The following is a 15,442-nucleotide window of genomic DNA, read 5'->3' as shown; positions in this document are numbered from 1 at the left end:
TCCTCCCGGCCTTTTCCCCGAGGGAAAAGGCAAGAAACCGCTCCCAGTGCGTTTGTGTTACTAAAACGCTGCTGAGGCGGAGGTGAGGGCCAGGTTAGGGTGGAAACCCGTTCTGCCCTTCCTGTCAGAGCAGGGACAACGCCGGCAGCGGGAGCAGGGCGGGAGGGGCGCGGCGGGAGCGGCCGGCCGGCGCCCGCGGCCGGGAAGGGGACGGAGCAGGGCTCCAGGCTGGCAGGTTTCCTTAGTGGGGAGGCAAAGTAGTAGGAAAAAAGAGGAATTGAGGCCACCGTGCGCGCTGCCGCGGTTAAACCACTGGTTTTAAAGCGCTGCAGCTGCTCAGAGATTAGGAGAGGTGCGAGGCGGTAGGTGGGTGCGCTTTATCAGCAGCTGCTGGGTCTGGTGCTCCTCCGGTCGGCCGGCCGGCCGGCAGCGCAGGCAGCTACCTGCCCTGGTTCTTGGGCAGTCTGCCTGAGGGGGAGAAATACGGTGGTAATTTATACAAAATTAAAAACCTCATGTGGCTCTGCCTGCTAATTTGGCACTGGCATGGTGACTGAAAGGACAGTCTCATTGTCAGGTGGCGGATTTTCTGTCTGGCCCATAGTTTGGGGGAGCCCCGAAGGACACCACAAGTATTCGTGCCTGGAAGTACCACCCGAGGAGTACCTGTGCCTGTAGAGTGCACTGGCTTCCTCGGTCTGGTAAAAGCAGTCACTGCCATTGGTGGTGATGAGTTTAGTCTTCGCACGTTCAGGGAACTTTAACGTTTTTGTAAAGGAGGGAAAATAAATAACTGTATTCAAGCATAAAACCAAAATTAAATTTTATATCCAATAGATACAGCAGATCAGATCTAATGGCTGAGAAGAGGGGGTATGCAGTTGAAACGGGTATGTTATTTCATTAAAACAATAACTGACTTCTTATAACTGAGTCTGTTTCAAGGGGTTGAAAGTTTATTATTGCTTGAAGTTTATTTTCTCTAGCTGGTCTGTATCTTCTATTGTGAATTTCAGTCTTACAGACTGTGGTTAGGGGTGTGTGAAACAGAAAGAAAACCTATTATCAGCAGGCAAGTCTCTGTACAGGGGCCCTGAATGCTTTGAATTTTAAAATGTTCAAAGCCACACATTGATGCAAGCTGGCTGATGACTTCCCATCGAAACAAGGAAATATTTCATCTCCATGAGGGAAGATATGGAAACGCAAGTCATGCTTAAATTTTGTAGATTTCCAATTGTTTTAAGGTTTAGTGGGTTGTTCATTGCTTTGCCAAATCAAAGTCTAAATTACGTTACTTTTGAAAATGGAGATTGAAGTCTTGGAGAAAAGATGACTTTATAGCATATATTGGTTTTCATTAGAATAAAGTTAAGCATCAGCTGAAAAATATATTTGTTTCTAATAGTAGATCTTCATTGTACTGGGGAGTATTCCCATTTTCCTCAGCCTTATTCAATATCCAAACACATGTGCTGCATTGAATTTTATATTCAAGCTTTTCAATATCCTGGCCTTCGCATTGTCAGAAAAGTTGCAGGAGGGCATATTCTTCTCATATTTGTATTGGTACAATTAAGTTGAGATCACTGAGAATTGAAGAGTGCCCTTAATACCTTAATATTATTTTAATGTAATTTTGTGCATAATTTATTGCAAAGAAAAGTTGCAGGAGGGCATATTCTTCTCATATTTGTATTGGTACAATTAGTTGAGATCCACTGAGAATTGAAGAGTGCAAATGAACCCTTAATATTATTTTAATGTAATTTTGTGCATAATTTATTTAAATAATGCAAAGAAAATGAAAAATAATTTTAGAGGAAATGGAGAAGATGATGTTTTTCAATTCTTGCTTGGAAGATCTCTCGAGTGAGAGCTATACCCTACAAGGGAATTGGGAAGTTATTTGGCGACTTGCCTAAAAGCCACTTCAGACCTGTTCATGAATTTGGATGGCAAGCCAACGTCCGTTTTAATTCACAGAAGTGCTTAGAAAAACAACAGAATTTATTAGGCTGTATCCAGGAGAGGTTAAATTCACATTCATTCTATACTGGAGTAGTAACAGCTGCTGTGAGGATTAGCCTTTTGGCTGGTGGGATGAAAGGAAATATTAACTAACTATACTGTAGATGGAAGTATAGCAGGTTAACATAATTTATAAAATAATATCAATTTATATTGGATAGGTTGATTATATTTTATTTATGGTTTATATTTGTACTGAAGTAACAATTTTAAGTAGGATGTTTTATATTGGTATACTTAAAAATACCACACCAGCTTGAAGAATCAGTGGTGTAAAAATTGATAACGAAATAAAGAATTTTTCTTAGCTTTTGTTACTATTTTGAATGCATCCCAGGACAGTTGCTGTTGGAAAATTACAACCATCTGATGATGGGTGGATGTCCCCTGTGAAACACATTGGTGGTCTAAGTCTGGATTCTATTGGAAAAGTGTCAATACAAAATCACTTCCACAGTTGGCATTAATTTGCTTTTTGTTGGTAGTTTCAGGAGAGCAAAAGGATCAGATGGCTGCTGAGAGTGAACCAGTTTGGTTAACATCTCAGGGAAGGAGAAGGCAAATGGGGAGCTTAGGAGCTTGCATTGTTGCTTTGCCTATTTAATTGATAAAATAAGGGCTGTAGTTTACCAGGCTTTCTGAATAATAAATATGTCAAATTAGTAGTAAGAAGTTGTTAGGAAGGAATAATTCTTTCTTGGAAAAAATACAGTGAAAAATACAAAAAGTAAGGTTTGGTAACTGTGTGTCCAGCTGCTGTAAGAAGAAACAGAGTGAACTCAGTCAGGCTGTGTACATGTCCACGGTTGATGACATGACCTTTTTAAAATTAATGGTTGGTTCTCTTGTTCCTGATAAGAAAGAATCTGGCAATCCTGTGGAACATTTTTCTGAGGGACGCAATAGACCAGGTTGGAAGCTCTTTTCACTAAACCTGCATGGATTAGTCTGAAGAGAAATTATTTTTCACAGAGAAGGCAGAGAGTGCTGAAGTAAGAGAGGTGACACAAACCTTATTATATCATAAAATTAGTCTTTAAAGGAATAATATATTACATGTGGTTGGTTTTGTTTCCCCATGTACATAGAAGGAGTGGGGTATTTTTTTGCTAAAATTATTGGGGTGGTCATTTGTAATACGATTGTCTATTTTCAGGCATATTGCCTGCAAGCATCTTATTTGCCAGTTTCTTTTGTTTAAGGGAGAGAGTATTATTTTCTCTGGAATTGTCTTTTAAGGTCTGTAGCCGTGGATTTGCATTGCCATCCAGAGCCCTGGGTAGCTATTTTGATGATGGCGGTGATGATGATGCATGAGCCTTTGCTAATACATCAAAGTGTCTGTTTTCTATCTTAAAGACCATATAGATACCTGAAGCTGTTTTATTTTCAAATTTCATTTTGATACTTGACAGCAGGGACAGATCAATGTGGCTGTAGAACTCTGTCCCGAGCTGCTGGGCCAAATTTACCTCTGAGGGCAGAGTTATGGGCAGTTCTGCTGGACAAAGCCCATTTTTACAAATAATAACTGAGATGCCCACTGAAACTAAAGTAATTGAGCTCAACTGTAGCCACTAGCATCCTGCGTGAACAGATGCCTTCTTTTGCCTATGTAAATATCCTTAGTGAGAGGGAATGAGTGAAACATTATGCAAAAGTCTTCCAAGTTTGTTGCTTTGGTGCTGTCAGGTTCAGCAAGTGCTAATACTAAGTATAGGTTGAAGAGCAAATGTCCCTCTAGTTTTTATTTGTGCCTTGACTATTTGACATTTGTATTTCAAACTTGAAGGAAAAATGACAAAACAAGAAGGATTATACATGCTCTTTATTTTTAATTTTCAGTCTAGTTTCAGATGAACTTATACTGTGCACGTGTGGCCACAGGGGGGCAAGATTGGGATTTTAAACATGAAGAATGAAAGTGCCTGAGTAGTTATAGTGGATAATGTAAATGAACTACTTTCATTAATGACCCAGATTTGCCTCTGTCTCACATAAAGGTGCCATAATCTCACTTTAACAATGATAAATTAGATATATACAAATACTGTCTCCAGTAATTGAGATTACATACATTATTTATAGTAGGGATATAAATCCCACTTCAGTTTATATTGTTTTCTTTGCTACGCTATAAGGGCTTGAGCCAAAGCCCATTAAAGCCATTGGAAGTCCTTCCTGACTTCAGCAAGCTCTGAATTAAGAGTCCATATTTTTCAAATAAATTTTATTCTTCCGTTCTGCTCTTGTAATACTTATCTTTTAAAAATTAATTGTCAGGAAAAAAATAGTAACAGTAAATACTCAGTATTATTCAAAGTACGGTAGGATTTGAGTAATTGTTGTTTTAGCCCCTTCTTAATCGTTTTTTAACCTCCCTCTCATTCCATCACTATTTAAAGTCCTGTCCATCTGAATCCAAGCACTCACCAGTGCATTGTGAACTATATCTGGTGTCCAGCACAAATTGTTACGTGTGGGCAGGATGGGACGCATCTGATACCTTTATTTCCACAGTAGAAGGACAGAGCACGGATCCTGGCAGATTTGTTGGTTTGTTTCGTTCTCTGGGGACAGGAATGTTTGGAGGAGATGGCACCCTCCAATTCAAAGGTTAATTATAATTTTTCGCTTCCCTCCTGTTGCTAACACAAGTAGTCAATACTCTTCTCTCATAATTGTACTTTTATCTGTTTTTCACTGAAACCTGACACCTGACAGAATATCCTGAAACTTAGACTGTCCGGATTAAACCTAGATGTGTATTATGTGTATTGTCTGGCCTGTTGTCAAAGGCTTCATAAAAATCCAAATCAGATGTGTCTACTAGTTACACTTTGTCATATTTTTTCACTCTCCCAAAGTAGCCTGGAGATAGGATTTTCCTGCTTTTTTAATCCAAATTTCATCAGGACTATTGTATAATTTAATGGTTTTTCATTTAATTATTTTACCAATGAATTTACCCGACACAGAAGCATATCCTCCTAGTTATAAACTGTTCTAATACCTATGCAATGGTAACTGCAAAATTTTGTTTCTTCCAGCCTTTTCTCATAATAGCTGATTTTATTAACAGACACAACCATTTCATTCTTCAATTCTTTCAGAAGTAGGTGAATACGTTTTTCTGCTGATGACTTGTTACAGTTAAATAGATTAATTTTTCACAAAACTGGTTCAGTCTCTATCATAATTTTCTTTGTTTATTTTTTTTCCAGTTTAAAGAGCAGTTACCTCACAACCGGCCATCTTGTTGCTTAGTGATGCCAAGAAACCACTCTTAACTGCATGCCATTCCCTTCTCATGTTCTTTTTGCCTCTGATACGCCATCTGTCTCTGGGATTCTTTCACAAGCTCACTTCTTCTGGTTTATGTAATTATTTTTCTTTAAATCTCCTCATTGTTCTTCATATTGCCCCTAAGCCTTCCTGTTTTCATCTTATATTACTTTGAATTCATCTGGATTTATTAGGATTTGTTTTGTCACCTTGTTTTCTCTTTCTTCTTTCCCCAAATTATTTTTTCATGGAAATAAGCTCCTGTAGTTTGCTATTTAACAATATGTGGTTTTTTATTTACTTTGTTGTTGTTGTTGTTGATAAGGGCAATGCGTACCTTTGGCTTGCTATTACATATTTAAATAGCCTACATGACAGGGCCAACTTTTTTTAACCTATTTCTTACCCATACCAGACTAAAGGACTTTTTTACACTATTTAAAATAAAATCCCCTGTCTTCTAAAGGTGGCTCTGGAGGGTTGGGGGTTTTTTTGGGGGGGTGGGTGTTGTTCTGGGTTGTGTTTTTTTTTTCCTTTCCTTTGGATCCAGAATGTAATACAAATTAAATTTGCTTAGGCAAACCCACTGTGCGTTTAAAAAAGTCATTATAAAGACAGGATCCTGGGGGTCTGACAGAAAAGCTAAAACAGCTGTGCTCTCCAGTACAAACAACACATAAATCTACAATATCTTCTCTTCATGATCAAGTAAGTGAAAGAAAAGGCTCAGAAAGTAGAAGATATTTTTATCTCACAGAAGCAGAGCTAAAAGAATTTAGTGTCAGTTTAAATCTCAGCCATTTCTGTTACGCTGTTAAAATCTAACATTTTTTCATTTGGTTTAAGCAGAAGTATTTTGATTTGCTAGCCAAACAACTCTATTTACCTGTTTGATATGAAGGTTGTCTTTAGGTCCAAGATTAAATGGTTATTCAGCTCTTTAGTGAAGAGCGTATCTCACAAGAACGGTTTCCAGTTCTGTTTATTCTTGTTACTTTCTTTCTATCCAAGCAAATCAATAAAATCCTGGAAACAAAAATAGACTTAGAATTAATTTGGTCAAATAGTTATCAGGTTGTTTTCCCTGTTTATTTCCAAGTAAACCTCTTGACATTTATTAGGTTGCCCACTAGAGTTAATAGGAAGACTCCCATCCATTTTTGGACAAACTGCCTGAGTAGAGTACGAGATGTCACTAGATGATTTCCAGAACAGCATGGACAAATATGATTCAGCTGGTGCTATACCTGCTTAATTGGGGGCAAAATATATATGTAATTCTTTACAAACTGTTTTAAAACTGTGCATTGAGTGAGTAATAGCATTTATGCTTCTTTTGGTTTTCAGAGAGTATGTATATGGGTAGAAACCTGTACACTGTGTTACCACAGCTCTTTCTCTCGTGTACCCATAATCCCTGTATGCTTAGCCATGCCATTTTGCAATACATGATATGATCATTAACATATGTCAATGTTTGTACATTTGGACTAGAATAAGTGCTTGGATCTTTATGAAGGCACATATTACATATCTAAATAAATAACGTAGCCGGGCAGCTGGAGAGATCTAGTAGTGGCTTTATAAAATGTTTCAAGGGAAAAAAAACCAGCAGACAGCCCAGCATGCCAGGAGAAATATTAGTGACGGAAACATAAAAAACACAGGCCTAACTCTGCCCCATGCACTGTATGCAGCGTGCCCCCATTTGTCAGAGGGATGAGTGTATGAGACAAAAAGTCAAAGTGTGGAATTCTTTCCTTGTTGGGGAAGGGGATGAAAAACAACCTTACAGCAAGCAAGTAGTCTGAAAATTAAGATGAAAAGCTAAAAGTGCTAGAAGTCCAAGTGTTTGTATCTGGTTAGATTTTTTTTTTTTTTTTACAACTGCACAGAAAAAGGGGAATGCCTTGGTCCTCCCTTTTATTCACCCTATTCTGGGCTGCCTGATTCTGATTCCTTCCCTTACACCCACTCCATACACACACATCATATCTTTTCATAAACAGTCTCAGCTTATTATCCAAGTGGAAACAATGAATAATTTTCTTTCAGGTTATTGAGCTAAATCAAGTCACAGAGGGGTCTAATGAGTGCCAGAGCCTCTGAGGGAAAAAGAATGGAAGCAGGATCTTCTCATTTCATTAGCAGCGAGCCTCCAGATTGTGTCACAGCGTTTCAGGTAACTATAGCCTCAAGATGCAGTTTTATAACTGGCCAAAACTGATCTAAGACCATCCTGCTCCCTCTGTTCAAGCCCTCCCTTGGGCTGTTTTGCTTGCTGGAAACATTTTGGTCTTCGTGACAGTCACTAAACAGAGTCAATGATTTTCTTCTGAATTTTGATTAAAAGCACAATAGTTCGGGCCGCATACAAATTCAGGATCTGACTCTGAAAGAGAGCTTATATGCTGCATGGAAAAGCAAATCAGATTCTGTCCCTTTTGCGTCTCTGCAACAGCACAGAAATGCCCTAAACCTTACAAGGTATTATTGAGATGCAGCCAATCCACAAGATATTTTACAGTAGAATTTTGCAGCACTGAGATGACTTCATTTTTCCTGTGTGATCCTGTGCAGCAGAATTACTTCCAACCCAAGTACCATTTACTTTGTAAGTAGGCAGAGAAATTTTGATTGATACTTGCAAATTAAGTAGGCTATTTCTTGGAGGGTTTTAGTTTAGATCCAAAAACTAAAAGGACAATTTGAGTGCTGGGACAGCAGAAAATTAGGTCTGATCCTGTGAGCAACAGAGCAATATGAGATCAGTATTGTATAGTTTTGGATAACTGTGTCCAAAATTAACTGTGCATTTGCTGTGCATATTTCAGCCCTAAGGACCAAATATTTGCCCTTAAAGCAAGGTATCGTTTTAATTAGCTGTTCACTCTTTCTCCCTCTCCTCTCATCTCTCTTTTTTATGGTGTACCTGATCAAACTTCTTCTAAATGCTGGTACAATATGTGATTCTGTGCAATATACTATATGCTCTAAATATGGTTATATCTCCTACTGATGACAGTTAAATGATGCTTACTTTATAGTCGGACATTCTTTTGCTTTCTCCTAATAATTTTCTCAGTGCTGCTCAAAAAAAGAATGGTAGTTCCGAATAGTATCTGCCTTGTCAACTATTAGATGTGATTGTTTTATCACATAGTACTGTATTTCTGAAAAACAGAACTAATCCGTGTTTATTATTGTGAAATAATTTGGAGTATCCTTTCGAAGTTCTCAACGTTATTCCCTGTATGGCCACAGAACACTAGATGGCACTGTGTGGCTGTGTCGTACACAGGAATGACAGTAGCAAAAGTCGCTCAACACATGAAAGAATCCTCATCTTTCAAAAATATTTGTAATATTGCCTTTTTATTATGAAAACAAGTAAAATGTGTAAATGCTCGATTTTTATACTCTAAAAGCATTGCAAACCTCCTTTTTCCTGCATTATGATTACATGGGGAACATTTCTTAATGAGTTAGACTGGTGAGTACAACATTTGCTCATTTTTTTGGTCTACTGTAAAGCTCTCCAATCAATTAATCTACTAAAAGGGAGAATTTTCAGTTCCTGATATCATCAGCATGCTCCTTACCATAGAACAGGAAGGAAGGAATGACAGCTAGTGTGTTGCCCTCTTCTATCTCCTCAAATAACCTTTTACTCAGTGCCATGGCTTTGATGAGAATGAACATTTTAAAAATTAAGTAAAAGCAAAAGGTGTTAGGTAGCAACAGCAACCTTATACCCTTATTTTGAGCTAAAGAGTCATCCTGAAGACAACCAGTGCAACAGTTGTTACTTTGTCAGTGTTTGGTTGGTTTTCATAGAATCATAGCGTCATAGCATAGATGACTTTTTTTTTTTTATGACTTCAAGAGAAGTGGTTTCAAAAACGCTGATCTTACACAGCTGACATGTTATTCATAAGGGCCCGATCCTGCATAGGGTCTCTATGAAAAAGACTGAGTGTGCCTTGGTAACGTAGTTAAATCACATGTAGTGTGTTGTTACTTTTCTGTGTCATACCCTACCTCTGTTCCACTGCTTTGGTCTGTCTTCTCCAGTCTGTGTGCGTCACTTTTCATCAAGATAAAACCAATTCCTAGCTAGGAGCTGGGTTCTGTTAATAATTGCCACAGACTTCTTGGTGACTCTGGGTCGGTCACTTTCCCATTTTGTGTTTCTTAATTCCCCTAGCTTTAAAATACAGACTGATTGGATGGATAGTAAAAGTGAAGTATTATTGTATGTATTCCTACTTTCATTTTCGTTAGGCGTAATGAAATATATTCATTTTAAAAAAAGATTAAAGTGTTTCATGAGTAGCTGTCATGTAAGTTTGAGGGCTTCTGATCAGGTCTTATTTTAATTTCTAGTAGAATTTTGCATTAACTGTGCAATGTCTTTTCAACTTTTCCAAACAGCCCTACTTTTTAAAATGCTGCCTCTTTATCCAGCAAGTCTCACTCTGTCCTATGTTTGGCAAAGTTAATTATCTCACCTTACAGAAATGTAGGCAGAAATAATTTTTAGAAGAATGAGATGATGATATGACTTTAACATGCCTCTGTACAATTTTGCATGTAGTGTATTATTGCTGTACAAACAAGAGGGAGATTTTTAATGGTGAGGACCCACCAAGAGTATTACAGATGGACATTATGCCTAAGGCACCACAGAATGTTACATTCCCTCTGCCCGCTGCTGTATTCTCAGTAGGGCAGGAAGGCTTTGTATCTGCCTCTTGGGACAGGGGGATTAAAAGGCTGTTTCGTGTTCTGCTCCAATGAAACTGATTGAAGGACTCTTCGTGGCTTGTAGTTCCTGTTGGATCGTAGGACTCGGTGATGGTAGGATGAATGTAGCGCTGTCTCATTCTTTCTCTTATCACAGGCAATGCTGCTTTCTATGCCGAAAAGGAGAGGCATAGCATAGAGCAGCCATTTTATTTCCAGTTCCTCCCCATTGTCTTTTCTATTCTACTGCAGCAACCAATGCTGTCTTGTCACAAACACCAGCAGTCAATTCCATTTTGGAAACATGGCTATCTGAGCGGGGGAGAATGTGGGGAAGAGGAAGCCTGCATGGGAAGAATAAGATGTTTAGGACCTTTATTAATGACCCTTCTCCACTCCCAGTTTCTTTTTTGCTGTTGGGCTCTCTGCTCCGTGTTCCCCACTGGTGCTTTATTTTGACATTTTTAACCCCTCATGCACTTTCTTTTTTTCCACCCATTGTCCCTTTCTCTCCTCTTTTCCTGGTAGAAGGGCATACCCCTGTGGCATTTAGTTTTGTTTGTTTGGGTCTGATACCTGTCCCCACTGAGAACATTTTTTTGGGGGGTACTCATAACCACTGTGTGTAAACGTAAACTGTTACCTCTGGTGGCTACAATCCTTTATTTCCAAATGAGGAATGCAAACAAGGAAAGCCCTTGCTCGGTGGAAATGAGATTTGGGACTTTCTGAAGTTTGCAGACTGATCAACTATAAAATTAAAACTGAACATTTTGGAGAGCAGTACTGAAGTAAAACAAATATCACCAATCAATCATGAAATAATTTTCCTGAGATTTGAACTTATTGTTTGTCTTTCAATAATTCAAAATAAAATCGGAATCCAAACTAGCCACAGAGCTGCCTCCATCCTCTTACAAAGTCTCTTAAAACATGCAAATCTTAAACCAGTCTCTTAAAACAAGCAAATATATATTATGAGCAGATGCTAACCCCAGATTATGTCCCCGATACTTTAGAAGCCAAGGATCTCTGTTTCTTCCCTCTGACAGGGGAGGAGCATGCATATCCCTTGCTGGGTTAGAGTGTGATGAGGCCCACCAGCTCTGACCGACCAGGTCACTCAGAAGCACTGCTGCTTTCTGCAGCCAACCAGGTCAGGGGAGGAACTCCAGCCCACTCACTCTGCTGGAACACCACTGCCAGGAGCTCACAAGGCCTGGTGAGGCTGCATTATGGTTTGGATTGAAAGACAACCAGGGACATATATATTGCTTGGGCACAACAGCTTATTTCGATATTATCTTGATGACCAGAATGTATCCCATCCTTACAGAACGAATTGTTTCCCACCGTCCTTCCCATTGACACCACCAGAACAGAGGACACTAAACTAAGTGTGCTGTGTCTGAGGAGGTATCCATGCTTCAAGATTGCCAGCTGGTGGGGAAAAACCCTTCAAAACACCCTTTCCAAATCAGATTGTTTTAATAGCAGCAAGACTAAATGCTCTCAAGTCTCCTACTTATGTTTTCAATGAGAAAATGGCCAAGCAGTAGCCAAAGCCCCTCACAGAAACAGGACACCCTGAGCTGTGGCAGATGGACTTCCTTTACAAAGTTTTAATGAAAGTTTTCAACAATAACTGTATATGTGCTTGGGGGGGGATTAGCATGTGTGCATGCTTATGTACACACACACACTGTGCAATGCTACACATGCTTTTTAAGATAACATAGAAAATACTATGGGATGTGTATGTTTTGCTGAAAGAAATGTATTTTGTTAAAAAAAATAAATTACTCTGTTATGGCATAAGGCAGGATTAGGTAGAGAGAAAATTTCAGGGTGTGGGTGGCCACAGTTGAAGGTCTTACAGTGAGTGTTCAGTAAAATATCCTTGGAACATAAAATTAAAATAAATGAAGAGTAAACTTAACCAATGTATCAGTGAACATAAACAAATCTTGATGCTAAATAAATATTCTGAGGAAGCTAAAGTGCAATAATTAGAAAGGGATAATTATGCTTTTTGTCCTTCCTAGAAGAAATAGGTAAGATTTTTTGTAATTTCCCAAATACATCGCAAAAATAGCTAGTGTAAGATGCTAGTGAAAGATGGCAAACCTCTGTTGAAGTTTATGATATACAAGAATCTACTCTGGCTGAAGGCCTGTTCCGTGGTAATAAAGACAGAGTAAAAGAAAAAATTAAAAAATATTTTAAAACTTTTATGTGCTATCACATAAAAAGATTTGGAAATGTCACATTTAATAAAGCAAAACAGTTACTGTACTGTAATTTAGACAGAATGGTGGTAAAACATTTTATACAGTTATTGATGAAGTTTTCTTTAGCTCATAGCTTTTCACGCAAAGACAATGTGTTGCAAAATGCAAGGGGGAAAGATGGTACATGAATGCAGTTTTTCAAAAGTTTTTATTTGCATTCTATACCTGGGTTCCAGCTCAGGCATCATTAATTACCCGTGCCTGGGCTTCTTTGCCACAGAAGGCCAGAAAGCCAGGAGTGAGCTTTCCTGGGCCATTTAGTCAGCTATTGCAGCAGAAGTATGGCTTCTGACACAAACAGAGCATCTGAGTATCTGGGCTTGTGTCACTAAATGATCAAACTGGTGCTTATCTTTCCTCAGCTCCTACTGCTTTTTTCATCAAACAAATGGTACAAATCAGTGAATAATTGTAAATGATAGCAATATGTCAAGGGCAATACATACCACATTTAAATGCAAGGTAAATGCTTATAAGAAAGAGGACTTTTTAGTAATTGTCATAGCAGCTTGAAAGTATTCAGAGATTATTAAAAAAAAAAAGGTTTGTTTTATTTCATCCTTCACCCAGTTGCAGATAATTTGACAATTTGACCTTGTCGTGTTTCACATGAAGTAGTCACAGTTCCAATCATGTATCTTTAGCGGCAACCTCTATGGTCAGCACTTCTGGCTGAGTGTGGCTGTTGGTTACTGACCTGGCTCTGAGGCAGACAAAGTGGTTGGCAGCCATATCCTTGTGCATGTTCTTTTGCTGTAACTCAGCTTTGGTTGTAAGGAATTTCATGGTGTTTCATCTCTGGATAAAGTTTTGCAGAAACTGGTGGAGGTGAACACTAAAGAAATGAAAACCCTTTTAAGATCAGGTCATATAGAAAGGATGTTTAAATGTTCAGGCATCAACCCACACATGTTCTTGTTATACGTCAGTACTTATTGGAACAAAATTAAACCGACAGTGCCCTACTCAGGCCTGGCATCTTTTCAGTGGTCAGGTAATGAAGCCCCAATAAACAAATCATATTGAAGAGATCAATATGTGGTGTGGGTTTTTTTTCATTTTTGTTAGTAAATAGTAGGCTGATTTGTGATAAGAATGTCTTCTTCCTTTTAGAATAAGTATAATTATTTTACCTAGTGGTATTTAAGAATATCTTACAAATATATATAAACTCTCTCCTGTTTAGCATGTAGACTTCTAGGAATTACTTTCCTTTCTTCATAGCTTAGAAAAAACACACAAGCTTGTTAGAGAATCCTATGTTAAATAGCAATTACGAGAAGAGAATTCAGGAAGGCAAAGTGTAATTACTCCAACTGGAATTTGGCCAGAACCTACCCCGCTACGATTAGACCTTATTTCCTTACATTAATTAAGATCATTCTGTGCCCATACCCACCCTGAATCAATATAAAAGCCAAGACTGAGTTGAACATATCATCTGAGACACCTCTGAATAGCTGCCTTCTGGATTCCGGGAATCAGATTTGCATGTAGAGCAACAGCATGTTTTGGAGGAGATTTTTTTTTTTTTAATGTTTGTGAATGTTAACTTTAGTTCATTTCTAAGGTGCCACTTTTCTAGGAAGGACAACAGATGGACACTGTTCTGATGTCAATTATCTGGTACAGATCTGTGGAACTCAAGAGAGTTTAGATTTTCAAGGAATGCTGTGAGATAATAAACTATTCTTATGATATTTTAACAAAACGATATTGTTGTCAAAATCCAGTAACAGCATGAAAAAATATTTATTAAAAACTCTTTGCATTTTTGTCTTATATGGTAAACGATCTGGTCTTCTAATCCTTTCTGGATGAGTTTAGGTTCATGCCCATGCTTAGAATACCCTAGTCGTAACCACAGTGGCACCTTCACCCTCTCTTTTTTTTAGTTTTTGCTGTACTGTATTCCCAGAAATCTGTGTCAGAATTAGAGGCCCATTGTGCTGTATGTTAACGCAAACGTACGGTAAAAAAAGACATGCCCCAGATTTAATACTACTGTAATTGAGAGACTCTTCTGTTGTTCCTATTATCGCAGTATATAGAAGCCTTCCCAAGATGCTTTAGACAGGATGACCAAGGCTAAAACAGAACAGCACTGTAAGGAATGTTTGGTTTAGAAATTTTGTGTCATTATTGAAACTACAATAAGGTAAAGACTTTTTGTTTTTCTTCTCTTAAATGAAGATGTGAAAAGTCTTCTCATTTTGTATTTGTAAACTGGAACCTGGTTTTGATATTCCTGGGAGACAATGAAGCGTGGGCAGGAAGTGTTTGCTGTTGAGGAGAAATGCTGTGGTGTGCCACATCAGTTGGAATCCCTAAGCCCTGAAGGCATAAAACTCTGTAAATTCCACTTACTTTAGGTCAATAAGACCAGCCCCAGGTAGGTTACAATTGCATTTAACACACGATGATATAAAGTAATAGGGAGAAGAAGTAGCAATGCTAGTGCTAGAAAACATGGATATATGTGAACAAAGTTTGTGTAAAGATAGATGGATTTGAATTCTTAAAAACAGAAAATCAAAGCTTAAACAAAATGCATATCATACAGAAGAAATATTTCATAATCTTTTACTTATGAGTTAATTATTTTAGCGATTTGACTGACTTGCGTCTTACACTCTGCATAAACTTAAATTTCCAACTGTCTGAGAAGATTCATAAAGATTCTGATACAACACCAGAGGAAAAAATTAATTGGAACAATAAATGGCAATTAGATACATTTTACTGGGACAGATTCTTAAATGATCCATGCTATGTCCAAAGGCAATAGAACTTAACCTGGAGACTTCAGGAAGATGTTGGTTTTATACTTTGGGTCTGAAATCTGTTTATTGTTGACCTCTTTAGAGTTACTATGGATTTAAACAGAAAAATTATGTCCAGGACATTTTTGTTTTAGTGTCGTTAGAGCCCTTAGGAAGAGAAAAGCACATTGTCAATTATTTTGTTGTGTTTTAACGCTGTACCTCTTTAGGATTGGTGGAATGCTTAATGTCTTCTGATGGATAATTAGGCCTGACTTGTTACTGGGAATGTCCCTGTGGGTATGCATAGGAGCTAGTTAAGAGGAA

Source organism: Aptenodytes forsteri, unplaced genomic scaffold, assembly GCF_000699145.1.
Source record: "Aptenodytes forsteri isolate BGI_AS27 unplaced genomic scaffold, ASM69914v1 Scaffold382, whole genome shotgun sequence".
NCBI classification, from domain to species: domain Eukaryota; kingdom Metazoa; phylum Chordata; class Aves; order Sphenisciformes; family Spheniscidae; genus Aptenodytes; species Aptenodytes forsteri.
The sequence above is the reverse complement of the archived record's forward strand: the minus strand, read 5'-3'. Positions refer to the sequence as shown.